General features: G+C 39.3%; 1 pseudogene; it reads right to left on the minus strand.

The window, feature by feature from the left end:
- Positions 1-1,676: 1,676 nt before the first annotated feature.
- LOC139710566 (uncharacterized) lies at positions 1,677-9,143 on the minus strand (annotated as a pseudogene).
- Positions 9,144-19,956: the final 10,813 nt, after the last annotated feature.

Here is a 19,956-nt window from a genome sequence, read left to right on the forward strand (position 1 = left end):
GGAGAAAAAATGAGCTGTGACATAGTCCTACACCTGGCTCAGTCATTGCCCAAGATTTAAAGTATCTGAGCCAGAGTCACATGTCACTCTTTGCCATTTCTCTACAGGAGGTAGACAGTACTAAAAAAATCCTTTACCAGAAATTATATCAAATTATTTAATGAAAAGGTGCTTAAGAAAACTGGACTATTCCAACACACCTCCCTCAGGTCTGCAACACAGACTAACCACCTGTTACCATAGGAAAACCAGTAAAAATGGTGTATTACTGTAAACATGCACATAATATGTCGTATTATGGGTCTGAATTTTAAGACTAGCAACCATGTACATTGCATTGCATTGTACAGAAACCTGGCGAATGCCCTGTGTATATAGTCTTTGAATTCAGACATTATTGTTATGTACAAATTAAGGGCATTTTCTCATTTTTTCTGTTAGCGGATTTCTTGGAGCACCCCCTAATTTTGATCCTCATATATATACAAAGGTCTGAGGAAAAAATGACACTTTTGTCCGGCGTGTCATGATTACCAGTATATTTGTCACTAAGCCACCCCACTAATACTCTCATACCCCGAGGGGGGGTCGATAGAGTCAATAAAATCTTACAAATCTTACAAATCTTACAAATCTTACAAAACCTGATGCAAACAGTTTTAGGCAGCAATAGCTATCATGCAAATACTCATAAGATCCAAGGTCATTGCTTACTGGCAAGGGTATTGCATAAAAATGACACTATCTCTGAAACATATCTCACCATGTACTAAAGGGAATTCATGTGCCAATGTAAAAACTGTCCACCTCTGATCAGACTTCCACTTAAAAAAGAATGTTTCCAACGTATATCAGTGTTTAAATGCCTATCAAAGTAGTAATGAGCACCATCTCAACTCTGGCAATATAAAGGCTGGCTATTTGAAAAAATAATGTGTACAAAACCTGATGCAAACAGCTTTTGGCAGATAATTGTTTTCATGCAAGTAATCATAACATCCAAGACCATTGCTTACTTGCCAGTGCAGTATTATTGCATAAAATGACACTATCACTGAAACGTATGTCAAGTGCACTATAGAAATTAATTCATGCCCCAGTGAAAAAACTATGTATACCCTGCATTGGTCATCCTTTGTCTGCAAAGGAAATGCAAAGAGTTAGCACATGTCAAAAAAAGAAGATAATGGTCCTGTTCTTTAGCAGGCAAAGTGGGCTATATGCCACTAAAGCAGCTGTCAATTGGCACCAAAAAGCATAAATACAGAAATGCGCTTGGTTTAACTTTCACTTAAAAAGGGTGTTTCCAGCATAAATATCATATCACTGCATAAATGCATATCACAGTAGCAATGGGCACAATTTCAGCTATGGCAATATAAAGGCTGGCTGTGTGCAAATCTGGTTCACATAGTTTTTGGCAGGTAAAAGCTATCATACATTCATTATAAAATCCAAGGTCATATCTTACTGGCAAGTGTTGTATTTTGCATACAAAATGACACCATCACTGGAACATGTCTCAACATGTAATAACGTGAATTCATGCGCCAGTGGGAAAACTATACCCTGCTCTGATCATCCTCTGTTACAGAGGGAAATACAAGTACATACAGTACAAACAGGCATCAACTGCTTCACTGACTGCTTCATAGAAAATGCATATGTAAATAACTTCACTGAGAAGCACCTCTCCTAGCCAACTCCTCATCGACTACCTGCTTAAAATGTTCGTAATCATCATATTGACGATTGTCAAAGCCAGGAGTGGTAGATCTTCGTGTTGTTGGGCAGAATTGGAAAATTTTCTGCGTACTGCCCTGTGTCTTGGCCTTTGACGGAGTGTAACGTTTGCGGAGACCACCACAGTTGGGAACACCACACGCAGCGCAGGGTTGTTTTTTTTTTTTTTTTTTTTTTTTTTTTTGATTGGTGAGACATGAAACGCTTGACTGGCTGCTTAATTGGAGCTGGAGGTGACTTGAACGCAACAGGCGTCGACGGTTGGAGGGAGAGTGACTGTGCGCTTGGCTGGGAGGGCACAACAAGAAGAACGGGAAATGAGGAGGAACTTGGGGCTTTCTCAGAAGGCTTTGGCAGCAGGGTGGGCAAGCCAGTACGGGTGGGTTTAGGGGGCAGAGCACTGGTACTTGGTGCTGGACTGGAGCTGCCTGATGGCTTGTTATTATCCGCATCATCAAACTCCAGTCGTCGCTTCTCTCCTCGTCTCTTCCCAGCCTGGAATTCCTTTTGGGGGTAGATAATTTGTGCTCTATCTGGGGAAGGGAGAGATGGAGGAAGGATCGCAGCGTCCGGAAAAGGCTCATCCGTCACGACCCTTTGATGTGATGCCACTTTGGGGATTGTAGTGGCCCTGTAGTTTGCCTTCTTGTCTTCCCTGTTGAGGAAGGCAGTGCGATGGATTTGGCATTGATGTTGGGTAAGGGAATCTCCAATCCAGATAGGACCGGATCATCCCTTACCCTGTCAGCAATACGCTTGTACTGCGCCTTCACAAGCGAGGCAATCTTCGTTGGGGAAGACAGTTGGGCCACCTTGGGCCGGTTCTTGAGCATTTTTACTGTTATGTAGAGGAGCTTAGATTCCTCGGTGATGGTGGAGGCCTGGGCAAACCTCATCCACGCGAATTTTGTCTTTTGTGCGGCACTCCTTTGGGGGCTGTCTTCACCAAGGCAGCGTCCAAACAGGGTATAGCCCCATTTGGACTCATACCGCTTGACAAAATTCTTCGCAGACCTGTCGTGCTCTTGCAGCTTAGATGCCGCCTCTGCGATGCTCTGCCTGAGGGCGACTGGGATGAGGTGGGTGTCGCTGTCATCCACCAGCTGTACGAGGAGCAGAGCGAGTTGTTCCACCTCCCCAAAGCCAGGAAGGTGGAGATGTCCAGAGGCCATGAGGACATCTTGGATGATAGGACTCTCCACTTCCTTGATGACCTCAGCATTGGTGCTGACAGCATACACGGAGCTGATGGCGTCGACAGGATCTTCATTCTCGACCTCTACCTCAATCCCCTCATCATCCATCTCCTCATCATCTCTGTCCGGCGTCTTCTCCTCATCAGCTCTGTCCAGCGCCTTCGGAGCTCCTCTTCCGTCTCCTCATGCTCGTCTTCACGAGACTGCTCCTTCTCCACTGAAGAAAGAGACAAAAAGAAAATAAAGAAGAGGTTAATCTTACAAAAGGGAAATAAATTTTAACCAGAAATGTCGCTATGGCGACTGGTATGCCTCCGCCATAATGCATGATTCTCCTAATAGGTCTAGATAGTACATGTGGACAATGTGTGATTACATTTTCACAAAATTGGCAAAATATTGAAATGTCAAGTTTGTCACAAATGTGTTGAATGTTCACCTTCCTTGACCTATGTTTAATTGGATGAATAGGAGAGCATTTATTTGGGATTTAAGGACTTTAACTTGACTTTGACCCATTCATACGTTTATGCATTGAGTAATTTCCAAGGTATGGAGAAAAAGTGCAATTTCTGTATTGAATAGTAAATTGTTACCATTTTCATCTGGCCTTTGACCCTAAGATTCATAAGATAACCACTGTCAGGCAGAACATGCATAAATATGTAGAAAGTTCAAGATAACTTGAGCCACTTCCGAGATATGGGGGAAAAACTTAGTTCAGCGCTTTCACTTGATCTTTGACCTTTTGACCTTTGAGGCAAACACAAAAGAAAACAAAAACTTTCCAGAGAATCTCTATTAGGTTATACATGCATACACCAAGTGTAAAAAAAAATAATCCTGCTGGCATTGCATAAACATGAGGGAAATAGTAAAATTTTGAAGTGTTGCCCTTGACCTTTGACCCCTGACCTTTGACCCCATGAACCCTAAATTCTCTAGATAATCACTGCCAGTCAGTACATGTATATAAACTATGTTCCATGAAGATACCTTGAACGATTTCCAAGGTACAGAGAAAAAAGGTGAAGTTTTAATATTTTTACTTGACCTTTTGACCTTTGACCTTTGACCTCATGACCCAAACTTTCACCAGAGAATCTTAATCGGGTTATACATGTATACACTAAGTTTCAAGAAAATATTTTCAGGCATTGCATAGATGTGATGGAAATAGTGAAATTTTATGTATTTGACCTTGACCTTTTGACCTTTGATCTTGAGCATGTGCACCCAAAAGTTGATAGGCACAACTTCACCCCCTAATACACATACGTGCCAAGTTTCATTAGGATACCTCAAAAGGTTTTGATAGTTACCCTGTCCACAAAATTCATTACAGACGGACGGAAAGATGGACGGACGGACGAACGGAAGGACGGACGGACGGAAGGACGGACGGACGGACGGACGGACGGACAACCCGAAAACATAATGCCTGCGGCACCACTTCGTGGCGGAGGCATAAAAAGTAAATAAAGGAAGAAAAAATAAAGGCAAGCATCATCGCCATCCCTGGAAAAAAATAGGAGAAAACTAGAAATGTCGCTATGGCGACTGGTATGCCTCCGCCATATTGCATGATTCTCCTAATAGGTCTAGATAGTACATGTGGACAATGTGTGATTACATTTTCACAAAACTGTCAAAATATTGAAATGACAAGTTTGTCACAAATGTGTTGAATGTTCACCTTCCTTGACCTTGGTTTAATTGGATGAATAGGAGAGCATGTATTTGGGGATTTAAGGACTTTAACTTGACTTTGACCCATTCATACATTTATGCATTGAGTAATTTTCATGGTACCGGTATGGAGAAAAAGTGCAATTTCTGTACTGAATAGTGAATTGTTACCATGTTCATCTGGCCTTTGACCCCAAAACTCATTAAAGATAATCACTTTCAGGTAGAACATGCATAAATATGCAGTAAGTTTCACGACAAATTGAGCCACTTCCGAGATATGGAGGAAAAAGTTAGTTCAGCACTTTCACTTGATCTTTGAAATTTTGACCTTTGAGGCAAAAAAAAAAAGAAAGAGAAAAAAAAAAAACTCTCCAGAGAATTTCTATTAGGTTACACATGCATACACCAAGTGTAAAAAAAAATAATCCTGCTGGCATTGCATGAACATGAGGGAAATAGTTTAATTTTGAAGTGTTGCACTTGACCTTTGACCCCTGACCTTTGACCCCATGAACTCTACATTCTCTAGATAATCACTGCCAGTCAGTACATGTATATACTACAATATGTTCCATGAAGATACCTTGAACAATTTTCCAATTTACAGAGAAAAAAAGAAGTTTTAATACTTTTACTCGACCTTTTGACCTTTGACCTTTGACCTCATGACCCAAACTTTCACCAGAGAATCTAAATTGGGTAATACATGTATACACTAAGTTTCAAGAAAATATCTTGAGGCATTGCATAGATATGGTGGAAATAGTGAAATTTTATGTATTTGACCTTGACCTTTTGACCTTTGACCTTGAGCACGTGCACCCAAAGTTGATAGGCACAACTTAACCCCCTAATAAACATACATGCCAAGTTTCATTAGGATACCTCAACAGGTTTTGATAGTTACCTTGTCCACAAAATTCATTACGGACGGACGGAAAGACGGACGGACGGACGGACGGACGGAAGGACGGACGGACGGACGGACGGACGGACGGACAACCCGAAAACATAATGCCTCCGGCACCACTTCGTGGCGGAGGCATAAAAATAACATATGAAATTGAAATATCTATTAACCAACTACAAAACAGAAATTTACAGCAGTGTTATATACACATAAATTAAGAAATTTATATTATACAGACTTAGTAAGCATTATCACATATTCATTCAAGCCTCAAGAGTGACTCACTTTTGTCGATGTAGAAGCTCTTCGGGGTGAAGTCCGTAGACTGAGCATAGGCATATTCAATGCCCAGGAGTTCTTCCTCGACTGGGTCATCATAGGGTGCGTTTATCAACTCCTTTTCTCGGCAGAAACAGGTTATCCAAACAGCTTTCAAGGAATTTTTACGAGTTGATAAACGCAAAGCTGTTTTGATAGCCCTTTAGGAAAGCCTTTTACGAAAGGGTGCGTTTATCAACTCTCCTTTCTCGGCAGAAACAGGTTATCCAAACAGCTTTCAAGGAATTTTCACGAGTTGATAAACGCAAAGCTGTTTTGAAAGCCCTTTAGGAAAGCCTTTTCGAAAGCCCGAAATTTGTGACGATCCAAACAGGTTTCCTAAACAGGTTATCAGAAACCTGTTTGTAAAAGCCTTTCGAAGTTGATAAACGCAAAGCTGTTTTGAAAGCCCTTTAGGTCGCCCTATACTGCGGTTGCGTAACCATACGTTTCCAGTTTCTGAAAAGACGCGCGCCACGTAAAGTGCACACGAGTACGTGTACACAGGTGTATACATACAGCTGTGTGTAATGCACGCATATGCTTGAACAAGGAGATGTTTCTCTCACCAACAAGGTTTGAGAAATAAAGTAACAACAGTCTCATTCCCTTTGATCCCATGTCTCATGCCGCTACTCAGTAATATTTGAAGTATGTGCTAAACTGGAGCTGCCTCACAGATAGGAAGACAATTGATTCATGTGGCATTGTATCATGACTCCTCACTCTCAAAGGAAGATATGTCTTTATGATGGTAATTGCTTTTCGCCGTCCCTTCTTAGAAAACAAGCGGCACATTAATAGTACAGGCAGTCAGGGCTTTGGAAAGGGCTCTCGAAAGGGCTATGGAAAGGGCTATGGAAAGGGCTATCGAAAGTTGATAAACGCAGCCGACGAAAACAAGCGGCAAATTAATAGTACAGGGAGTGGACAGGGCTTTCGAAAGGGCTATGGAAAGGGCTTTCGAAAGGGCTATGGAAAGGGCTATCGAAAGGGCTATCGAAAGGGCTTTCGAAAGTCGTTTAAACTGGGGAAAGTTGATAAACGCAGCCATAGTGGGTAGGAAGGGGCATGGGTGCTGCAAAGTTAGGTTCGAAGAGATGTTCCTTCCCAAACAGAACCTCAGCTTGCTGATTCAAGAGCTGAATCTGCCGTGGATCAGTCAGGGTGGTGGAACAGCCTCGACCACCATGCACCTTCAGCGACTCCATGCGCTGGTTCCATTGCACGGCAAATGAAATCAGGTACACCTGAAATAATTAAAAATAAAAGACAACAACAACAAAATAATAATATTAAGCTAAGAACAAATACGAAATACATAATTGAGATTACAATATATTCGTGTTCACATGGTTTATTCCATATGTAGGCACTTAGCTTGTTTGTCTGTATGTCTGCATGTATTTATGCATTTCTCTATTAATTGAATTGTGAGTTCCTTTAAACACAATTGTAATTTTCATTGACAAGACAATAAAAGATTGAATTGAATGAAACTGGATTCATTATTTAGCACGAACGATTCTTTCTCTTTTAAATGAAGAAGAGTGAGCAGCTCCAAATCACCTGAAAGGGGATTATACCGCAGCGTTTGGAGGGGATGGCGTTGACTAAGTGAGAGTGGAGCCCTTCCAGGGAATCGCTGCCACGTCGACAACGGTACTTGTTCACCTTGACTCCGTTCAAGGTCACCTCCTTGGTTGCCACATACAACGGGATGTTGGGCGGGTCTTGCATGCAGCTGAGGTGCTTGCTGCTTGTTGCCCACAGCTTGTCGACTGCGTCCTCAGACTTAAACAGAGGGATGCCATCAACATCAAGCCCAGCCGGACCCTTGAACTCCGTCAAGATGGCCTCTACTGCTGCAGCACTCTCCTGAAAAGAGAATGAAAATGTAGATGTGGTTTAGCATTATTTAAGAACAAAGCATTAACATTACTTTTACATTTTTTTTTAACTTTCTTCACTTTATTGATAACAAATATTTCATGCTATAATACAGTTTGATTAACAAACAAAACTTTTCTTCATTTAATGCTTAGGACTATATCTTTGGCAATAACACAATGTTAAAGGTCCTGTTTACCTTTGGGAGCAGTGATTTAAAAAATATTAAAGATATCATAAATGATACAAATGTGTAGGTCTGTTGTATCACAAAACATCCTACCAAATATTTGTTGTTGTTTTTTGCAATAAAGCCTAAAATATAAGGAGATATCAGTATTTTTCTCAATAAACCATAACTGTAGACGGTTTAGTCTGGAAACATTTTTGTTATAACTATTGTTTACATTTTGTGTATTTAACAATAAGTAACATCGATTATACGGGTTTAAATTTTTACAGTGGTCTTTCTATCCATAACTCACATTTTAGAAGTATTTTAAAGCAATTTTAAAGCTGGATTTTTGTTTCATCTGCAAATGGTAAATTATGCCTTTAATATTCAACCCTCCGCACACACATGCCCTTTCAAATGTTATTATGTTGTCCCACTGGCCTTTGTGCTTGTGTTCGCACAGGCGTGACGTCCCTTTTGTTGAAAATACAAGCAATTGCTTGTGCGGGACAAGCAAAAGGTATGGGATCAAGCAAAAGATTATGCATATGGATTTAAGCAATTGCTTGAGCTAGACCTTTTGCTAGACGAGCTTGTGCTTTTGCTTGAAACAATTGCTTGCAGGCAATTGCTTGTTTTATGCATTCGGCCCAATGGGTTAGCGTTTATGGGAGTGACCAATTTTAAGTTATCAACAACCGTGGCCATGTTGAAGTTTATGGACCATAAAAGGTTAGAAGATACCCTAAACACAAGGTAGACCTTTTAATTTGACCATTTTAATTGACATCACTTCAGTGAGACTTCAGTGAGACATAAAAATAGCAATTGCTTCAAGCAATAGCACAAGCTCGTTTAGTAAAAGGTCTAGCTCAAGCAATATTACTTAAATCCATATCACATGTAAATGTTTAACCTTGTCCCGCACATGAATGAATTGCTGGCGTTTTCAACAAAGGGGACGTTACGCCTGTGCGAACACAAGAACAAACGTAGACGGGTGTGAGAGCATGCATTAATTTGAAAGGGCGTGTGTATGCCGAAACATTTCCTGACATAGCAGAGAAGTTATGAATTAATACACTCATAATTCACACACACGTACAGACGCTCACACACGCATCTATATACACACAAGTACTGGCTGATTCCCGCCACTGAGCCCTGATCTGCCTGGTCGCACGTGGGAATCTCCTTGCTCTCCACAGATGTCATACATCCTAGGCCCTACTTGTTTCTCATTACATTTTTGCGTGCTTTTGGGCCGAAGGAAGTTCATGGTTAGTGCATATCTCATTTGACCCCTACACCACAGACTTTGAAATAACATGGACATGTGTTGTGATCAAGAATTCTTTCATGAAGCATTGCATCTTGTATTAAATCAATGTTGAGAAAGTGTATGGAGATATTTTGCTTAACAGTGTTGATGAATGATTTACACCTGTACATTCCAATTTAGTCTGAAACACATTCATTGTACTGACATAATTCAGATTCTCAGAGTTGCTCGAGACTTCTTTAAGGCCCCGTCACACTACAGCGAATGCCCAACGAATGCCAAGCGAAAGTCCGGCAACGTATTCGAAAAATAAATGGTTAATGTGAAGACAGTTTGCATGTCTGACGTTCTTTGAATTCATTAGCTATTCGTAGGGATTCGCAGAGATACGCTGGAGATTTCGGACATGTTTAAAGGCCCCGTCACACTACAGCGAATGCCCAACGATTGCCCAACGTATGTCCAATAAATTTGAAAGTTTGAAGATATGTTAACATCCATTGGTAATACTGGAATAGTTTGTAACATGCTTGGCGTTCTTTATATTCATTAGCTATTCGTCGGGATTCGCAGAGATTTTATTTTTTAAACATGTCCAAAATCTCCAGCGTATCTCTGCGAATCCCTACGAATAGCTAATGAATTCAAAGAACGTCAGACATACAAACTGTCTTCACATTTTCGAATTCGTCGGGCTTTCGCTTGGCATTCGTTGGGCATTCGCTGTAGTGTGACGGGGCCTTAAAGCCTTTAAAAAAAAATCGGCTCCAGCGTATCTCTGCGAATCCCGACTAATAGCGAATGAATACAAAGAACGCCAAGCATGTTACGAACTATTCTAGTACTAGGTGTTACAAAAAACATTTCCCACTTTTGAGCATTAATAATTCTAAAACTGTTCATCCGATAAAATTGTCATTAATATGAGTAATAGCTGAATAGTGTACAATTTTGTTGGAGGTAATTTGAATGTGAAAGCATAAATCAGTTTCATTAAATCTAAGATTAATTTTGAAGTAAGGTTTCAGATTTTGGTCAAATTTTAACCCTCTGTACAAAAATGAACTTTACACAGAAACCAATGATGTGTATGTGAGTGTATGCTGACAATGGCCCTGAACAATGGACATGCCTGAACCACCTGTTGACTAGGCGTCAGTCTCGCGCTCCCTGGCACATGAATGCTTAATCAATAATTCATGTGGATTGCCCAGGGCACTGGTAGTCTGGACTCATGCACGGTAAAGGGTAAAATCGGCATGCACATGGAAAAGTGCTTGCAAACACCACATTTCTAGCTGGCAATCATTTTCAAATTTTGCTTCACATATCACTAAATTTGGGATATAAATAAGCATAAATGATCTAAAGTTCCTCATTTGAATACAACTGTCTACTAATTAAAAAGTCTGACAAATTTTTCGTTTTTTCGATAAAAATAGATCATTTTTGGTAAAGAGTTCAGCAACATTTATCATTGGAGTACACAAGTGTATACTCTAATTGATTTTCTTTGCTTCCTGTCATCATGTTTACGATAGAACAGAAGGTATTCATTGTAATTTCGTTTTTCAGAAGTAGGGAGAGCACTGTCGCGACTCAAAGACAGTATCGGCAGGTATACAGATACTGCCAGAGGCTAAATAAAGACTAGTTGTGATAGTGGAATTTTCATGAATAAATAATGGAGCATTCAAACCCTGGCCATTGTTCAGGACCATTGTCATGGTGTTAACCACACACTCCCATACACACCCATTGACCCCTGTGCAAAGTGAAATTTTGTACAGAGGGTTGAAAATAGAGCAAAATCTGGAACATAACTGTGAAATTAATCATGGATTTCATGAATCTGATTTATGCTTTCATATTTAAACCACCTTCAACCAAATTGTACAGTATTCAGCTATCACTCATATCAATGACAGCGTTATCTGATATATAGTTTATGAATTATTAAGAATCAAAAGTGGGAAATGTTTTTTGAAACACCTAGCATTACCAACGGATGTGAACAAATCTTCAAATTTTCAAATTTATTGGACATTCGTTGGGCATTCGTTGGGCATTCGCTGTAGTGTGACGGGGCCTTTACGTTAAAGTCAGTGGCAAATACACAGACATTCTCATTTGACCTTTGTTCTGCACTGCATACTCAAATCACAACTTTGAACTCCCTTAGTATATGTGTAATATTGATTGTAAGCAATTGCTTCAAGCAAAAGAACAAGCTCGTCTAGCAAAAGCCCTAGCTCAACCAATTGCTTAAATCCATATACATTGTACATAAACTTTTGGTTGTGCTTATACCTTTTGCTTGTCCCGCACAAGCAAATTCTTTGCGTTTTCAACAAATAACGTCACGCCTGTGCGAACACAAGAAAAAAACAGCGGGTGTGCAGCATGTACTAATAGTCCATGGGCCAGGCCAGATATTGGTACCACCTGAGGTGGCAAAATCTTTTTGGTGTCATTTTGTTTGTCGGGCATAGATATGCTTATCAAGCTATGATAGCATTTCCAAATGAGTAGCTCAATCATAATAAATGAATTTTTAACCAATTTGGTCTCGTTGTTATATCCCTATACTTCTGAATTGAAACTAACCGCTATACAAAGAAGAGCACTGTCTTCTGTATGTTCACAGGTGTTCTGTTGTAAACGCGGTGCGCTTAGTCTTTATTCAAGGCAGCGAAGGGAATATCCAAAGGTTATGATGTCCACAGCGCTTAGTCTTTATTCAAGACGGCGAAGGGAATATCCAAAGCTTATGATACAGTGTATATCCTTTTATCTAAAAACAACAACAACAAAAAAGCAATTCCTCGTGAATTTTACCATATTTTTCAATTATTTATCATTTTCCGGCGAAAACGCTATGGTGAAAACGCTAACACCACGCCAATGTCGATTTATTTCCATCCAATAATAAAAGATAATGCAAAAACAATGTACCGGTACACTACAATACATTATAATTAATGAATAATATTGTAAATGTACAGAGTGATTTTTGTTTAAAACTGATGTATTTGTTGAGAGGGTAGTATAAAAACAGTATAGATAATCCCTTTCATGAGGAACTTTAGATATGATAACGGTACATTGGTCTAGATAAAGACTAAGCGCACCGCGTGACAGCTGTGGACATCCTAACCCTTTGGATATTCCCTTCGCTGCCTTGTTACAACAGAACACCTGTGAACATATAGTCCATGGGCCAGGCCAGATATTGGTACCATCTGAGGTGGCAATACCTTTTTGGTGTCATTTTGTTTGTCGGGCATAGATATGCTTATCAAGCTATGATAGCATTTCCAAATGAGTAGCTTAGTCATAGTAAATGAATTTTAAACCAATTTGGTTTCGTTGTTATATCCCTGTACTTCTGAATCGAGACCAACCGCTATACAAAGAAGAGCACTGTCTTCTGTATGTTCACAGGTGTTCTCAGTGTTGTAAACGCGGTGCGCGTAGTCTTTATTCAAGGCAGCGAAGGGAATATCCAAGGGTTATGATGTCCACAGCGCTTAGTCTGATATTCAAGACGGCGAAGGGAATATCCAAAGCTTATAATACAATGTATATCCTTTTATCTAAAAACAACAACAACAACAAAAACAATTTCTCGTGAATTTTAACGTATTTTTCAATTATTTATCATTTTCCGGTGAAAACGCTACGGTGAAAACGCTAATACCACGCCAACGTCGCTTTATTTCCATCCAACAATGAAAGATTATGCAAAAACAATGTACCGGTATACTACAATACATTATAATTAATAATGTTGGAAATGAACAGAGTGATTTTTGTTTAAAACTGATGTATTTGTTGAGAGGGTGGTATAAAAACAATATAGATAATCCCTTTTATTAGGAACTTTAGATATGATAACGGTACATTGGTCTAGATAAAGACTAAGCGCACCGCGTGACAGCTGTGGACATCATAACCCTTTGGATATTCCCTTCGCTGCCTTAAATAAAGACTAAGCGCACCGCGTTTACAACAGAACACCTGTGGACATACAGAAGGCAGTGCTCGTCTTTGTATATAGCGGTTAGTTTCGATTCAGAAGTACAGGGATATAAAAACGAGACCAAATTGGTTAAAAATTCATTTATTATGACTAAGCTACTCATTTGGAAATGCTATCATAGCTTGATAAGCGTATCTATGTCCGACAAACAAAATGACACCAGAAAGGTTTTGCCACCTCGGGTGGTACCAACAACCCATTTTTCGGCTCTTGGCCCATGGACTAATACCACAGAGTAAGAGTTCTGTGGAACATACAGAATACAGGGCTCTTCTTTGTATAGCGGTTAGTTTCGATTCAGAAGTATAGGGATATAAAAACGAGACCAAATTGGTTAAAAAATCATTTATTATGACTAAGCTACTCATTTGGAAATGCTATCATAGCTTGATAAGCATATCTATGCCCGACAAAGAAAATGACACCAAACCGGGTTTTGCCACCTCAGGTGGTACCAACAACCCATTTTTCGGGTCTTGGCTCATGGACTAGAAGTATTTGAAAGGGCATGTGTGTGCGGAAATATTTCCTACAAAGGAGCTATGAAATAACACTCGTAAATGCACACACAGACGCGCGCGCACACACACACACACACACACACACACATCTACACCAGTGGCGTATCTAGGGAAAACGGCGCCCGGGGCAAGCGCGAAAATTGCGCCCCTAATTTCTGAAAAAGTGTTCAACCCCAACCCCAACCCCATCCCGGTAGGGACTTTAAACAAAGTCTACATGATATGCTTTTTTCAAGCACTTAAAAGGGGTCTTTTGAGGGTGATTTGAATGTAGCGAATTTTGATAAATTTTGGCGAGCGAGCGCAGCGAGCGAGCCGAAAATTTTTGTTTTTCAGCTTACTAAACATGGAATTCTTGTCATTTTTTGCTTATCAAATCTTACAATTCTAATCAAGATATAGTGTGACGGCCTTATAGATAACGATTTATACCAACAAACTGAGGACTTTAAAAAAATACTCTAAATTAGTGCGCGCGAGTGAGCCGAAATTTGTATATTTCTGTGTCATCATCACGTTTTGTTCTTATCTCTCTCTTTTTATATATATATAAATTTTGGCGAGCGAGCGCAGCGAGCGAGCCGAAAATATTTGTATTTTAGCTTACAAAACATGAAATTCTTGTCATTTTTTGCTTATTAAATCTTACAATTCTAATCAACATGTAGTGACGGCCTTATAGATAACGATTTATACCAACAAACTGAGGACTTTAAAAGAATACTCTAAATTAGTGCGCGCGAGTGAGCCGAAATTTGTATATTTCTGCGTCATCATTACGTTTTGTTCTTATCTCTCTTTTTTTTATATATATATATAAATTTTGGCGAGCGAGCGCAGCGAGCGAGCCGAAGATTTTTGTATTTCAGCTTACAAAACATGGAATTCTTGTCATTTTTTGCTTATTAAATCTTACAATTCTAATCAAGATATAGTGACGGCCTTATAGATAACGATTTATACCAACAAACTGAGGACTTAAAAAAAATACCCTAAATTAGTACGAGCGAGTGAGCCGAAATTTGTATATTTCCGCGTCATCATTACGTTTTGTTCTTATCTTTTTTGATTTGTTTTTTTTGCGCCCCCCCCCCCGTATGTTCGAAACCGTTGGCGTCCTCTTTTGATCCAATCGGCGATCGCTTCAGAACGAAAGAAATTGCAGTCGCTGCTCAGTGAAACATTTTGCCTGCTAAATATTAAATGACATGCGTGAACACAATAGACATTGTCATTTTGTCCGCGTCATCGTCACGTTTTGTTCTTATCTTCTTTTTCCTTTTTTTGATAAATTTTGGCGAGCGAGCGCAGCGAGCGAGCCGAAAGTTTTTGTATTTCAGCTTACTAAACATGGAACTCTTGTCATTTTTTGCTTATTAAATCTTACAATTCTAATCAAGACATAGTGACGACCTTATAGATAACGATTTATACCAACAAACTGAGGACTTGAAAAAAATGCTCTAAATTAGTACGAGCGAGTAAGCAGAAATTTGTGTATTTCCGCGTCATCATTGCGTTTTGTTCTTAATAATAATAATAATAATAAAGTACATTTATAATGCGCCGTATCTATCATTAATGATACTCTCGGCGCATGAGAGCCTGCATACTTCAACACATACTGTGTACAACCCTCCAAACCAAGTCCACATAATAATACATTAACATTAACAAAAACTACAATTAAACAAATATGATTTCACTAGAGTCTTGAAATGAGAGTACAAAGTTTCCTGACGGATGTTAAGTGGGAGACTGTTCCATAGATAAGGTCCAATGTATGAGAAAGACCGTGAAAGACCGTCTTATCTTGTTTGATTTGGGTTTTTTTGCGCCCCCCCCCCGTATGTTCGAAACCGTTGGCGCCTTTTGATCCAATTGGCGATCGCTTCAGAACGAAAGAAATTGCAGCCGCTGCTCAGTGAAACATTTTGCCTGCTAAATATTAAATGACATGTGTGAACACAATAGACATTGTCATTTTGTCCGCGTGATCAAGATTTGTTCTTACCTTCTTTTTTATATATATTTGGCGAGCGAGCCGAAAATTTTTGTATTTCACCTTACGGAACATGGAATTCTTGTGTGAACACAATAAACTTTGTCATTTTGTCCGCGTCATCATCATGTTTTGTTTTTATCTTGTTTGATTTGGTTTTCTGCCCCCCCCCCCCTTTTCCGGGCGAGGTTTTTTTTTGTTGTTGTTGTTCTTCTTCTTGTTCTTGTTCTTCTTCATTTTTTTTCTTTTTTTTTTCTTCTTTTCTTCGTTTTTTTTTCCCGGTTTTTGCGCCCCCAAGGAATGGCGCCCGGGGCACGTGCCCCCCTTGCCCCCCCCCCCCCTAGATACGCCACTGATACACGCACACACACACCGAAGAGATTATACGTACCCTTTTAAGTGTTTTTTTCATATATTCATATCAGAAAGACCAAACTTGTGCAGGAGTGATATAAATCTACAAGAAATTACGAATTAGAAGTGTCAGAAACTTTTCGTTTTAACAGCGGGAATGTCCAGTGGTTAGCACGTAAAATGTGATGAAAAACAGGCAGGACGTATGACTTCGGTGGAGAGCAAGAAAACCTCTTTCCACGTGCGACCTGGCAGATCCGGGCTTCTATCAAAAAAAAAAAAAAAAATGTGATAGTAATCAGCCAGACTGAGTACGGGTGTGTGTTTAGATGTGTGTGTGCGTCTGTGTGTGCATTTTTTAGTGTCATTTCATAGCTCCTTTGCTATGTCAGGAAATGTTTCCGCACATACACGCCCTGAAAATACAGCCATTAGTCCAAGAGTATTAGTTTTAACCTGGACATTTTTGGTAACAAGCTGATTTTTTCAGGATAAGTCCACAAAAATGTCTAAAATAACATACTAAAAGTCCTCATAAATCCTCCTTGAGCGTTTTCCGCAATCCAAGATGGCGTCCAAAATGGCCGCCATTTCTAGAAATTCTTGTAACTTTTCAACCAGAGAACCCAAATACAAAATTTAAATGTCTAAATATATGTTTCAAAGCATGAAGAACTCAATAAAATACATATCAAGAGATGTTGATGCACGCAAGTACCGAAATCCAAGATGGCGTCCAAAATGGCCGCCATTTTCTGAAATTCTTATAGCTTTTCAGTCAGGTAACCCAAATACGAAATTTAAATGTCTAAATATATGTTTTGAAGCATGAAGAACTCATTCAAAAACATATCAAGAGATTTTGATGCACGCAAGTACCGTAATCCAAGATGGCGTCCAAAATGGCTGCCATTTTCTGAAATTCTTATAACTTTTCAGCCAGGTAGCCTAAATACAAAATTTAAATGTCTACATATATGTTCTGAAGGATGAAGAACTCAATTAAGTACGTTTAAAGAGTTGTTGAAGCTCACAAGTACCGTAATCCAAGATGGCGTCCAAAATGGCCGCCATTTCCTGATTTTTTTTTCTCATAATTTTGCAAGTAGATGTCAACTGTACACACTTGGAATGTCGAAATATACGTTTTGAGTCTCAAGGAACCAAATATAATACTTATTCAGAGATTTTGAAACACAAATTAAGCACTTGAGCACTTCCAGAAATCCAAAGTGGTGTCCAAAATGGCTGCCATTTCCTGTTTTTCTCATAACCCTGCAACTACGTAACTGCGATACGCACGTAAATGTATAAATATATATTCTAAGACATAAGGAACCCAACGAAATACTTATTTAGAGATCATGAAGCACATAAGTACAAATAAAACCACGTGAGTTCTTCCCGAAAACCAAATGTTGCCCAAAATGGCCGCCATTTGTTCATCAAAATTTGCTGTTTTTAGCCTGTTTCAAGAGACAAAGAAATTCAACATAATGTTCGAGATTCCACAACTCAGAAGGTCCAGTGGAATCTTTCCCTTAAATGTGCTCAAAACGGGTATAGGTTGGGTTGGATGCACCCCCCCCCCTCCTCCTTGGGGAAGGTGGTGGCCTGTACAATCATTATTTTCCAAATATTCAACCTGAAGTATTTGCACTTTGTCATTCAGTTGCAATCATGAAAATGCTAATCGTCCCTCGCTCGGCCCCTTTTTATAGACTTTGTACACTTTTGAGATTAACAAATTTCCGAATCTGTCATCAAAAAGTGTGCACTAGATCTTTCACTTACAAAATGCAAAAGTTAGTTCCTTCATATGTGACCCTGCACCTCAAAACAAACAAAAAGTCGCCAGACATGAATTTTTAGTTAAGACCATATTCTGAAAGAGCAGACTTTAAGCTTTAAAATGATGTATAACTCCAATCAAATGGACTCTCCTAACCTATCTAAATATTGGAAAGAAAGCACAAATTCAGGAAAAGTGTGAACTGAGAAAAGAGGCTCTGCATGAAGTACAGTGTCTATTCAAGCGCTTAATCTTTACCAAACCGTGCTGGCTGTGCGATGAATGGGACAAAAAACAGGAAGTAAACCACCAGAGTAACAACAATGAAGGGATTATCAGATTGAACTGAAATTAGACAGCCTCATTAACACATTCTGTCCATAATATGCCAACTTTCAAAGCAGTATAACACTATCCTTTCAAAAGTTATTAGAGTTGAAAGTGAAGGGTGTGGACAAAGTTTTTCAGAAATGAAAAATGGATTCTAAAGACACACCTAATCACACTATTCTACCAAAAATGTTCGAGATAAACTGCTGAAAAAACACACTTTCCTGCCCGTTTTATGATACCAAATTTTAGCATAATGTAAAAGAAGACCCGCTCTTTCAGAAAATATGAAAAAGTCAAGTTCGGCTAGGTTGACCCATTTCACTTAGTTTCAGTCCTCACGCAAAATCAGTGTGTGCGACTTTATGTTCGTTTTGAGGTGCACGGTCACATATTGAAGGGTAATTTGCCCTAACTCTTCAACCGCTCACTTCCCCCAATATATATTAAATTCCCCTTTTGATTAACAATTCCCAAATATTCCATCAAATGTGTGTAAATGATATAATTATTTCATTTCTATTCAAGTGTAAAAGCTCCCTCTTTTCGATGGGGGATGGGGATAATGAGACTATTATTATCTACTCTTTGAGAATGGATAATTTTCTCCATATAACACCAAGGGTGCATTAGGCCGTTTAATGACGATCATCGAAATGCAAAACTCCCTCCAGTCGAAAGTGACCCCCCCCCCCCCATCATCTACTAGCTCATTGCCTTGAATATACTAGTCTTTATTCTACTTACACTTTTTAATAGAAACAAAAACCTAGTATTTCATCAACAGAGCGCACCATAAAACTCGTAACCTGAAAAAAACAACAAATCTCCATTTTGTGGGAAGGTGCATCACCTCATACGCCTCCCCCGCATATTTCCATAAGTATTATTTTCTTACTTTTAGGACAAAAACAAATCTCACATATTTCACCAAAGAGTGCGCTAAATCTCTGAATTTCAAATTGGAAAATTAAAAAAAAAAATCTGAGGTATGGGAAGGAATATTCTCCTTTCACACTTCTCCCTCCCCGACACTTTCCTATATATTTTTCCTCACGTTTTCAAATAGAAAACAAATATCGGGTATTTCATCAAATGGATGCAACAGCTCTGTGAAAATACGAAATTTTCCCTCGTGTGGGAGCAGGCAACCCTATAAACGCGCACTTCCATGATTGTATATCTTTTTGTTCCTTTTTTGATGGAAACAAAAATCTAATATTTCACCAATAAGGTGCATCAGGATGTCTGAATATCAGGTCTGAAAATGCAAAATCTCCCTCATGTGGGGGGGGGGAGGGGGAGGGGACCCCCCCCCCCCCACACACACACCCTTTCAGAATCATATTGCCCTTTTCCCTGAATACTACTTTATATCCAATTTCCTACTCTTTGATGGAAATGATTAAATATCTTACCAAACGCTTGCACTATGTATTTCACTTTCGAGTAAAAAAAAGAAAGAAAAAAGGTCCCTCGTGTGGTGGAGGAGTATCCCCCCTTCATGCACAAATAACTTTACTTTTCAAAGAATTGTTTTTACTTCTCAAGTGATAACTGACAGTTTCAACTGGAACTCACCTCATGGTAGACATCAAATGCATTGGTAATAAAAAGGGGCTAGCACCAAATTTTCATCTCATGTGCTTAAGGTGACGAAAATCTGTTGGTGATATATTTCTCTCGTAACAAGGACACACTCCTTGACG

Source organism: Diadema antillarum, unplaced genomic scaffold (genome assembly GCF_040938485.1).
Source record: "Diadema antillarum isolate AM-2024a unplaced genomic scaffold, OU_Dant_1.0 seq00001540_RagTag, whole genome shotgun sequence".
Taxonomy (NCBI): Eukaryota; Metazoa; Echinodermata; class Echinoidea; order Diadematoida; family Diadematidae; genus Diadema; species Diadema antillarum.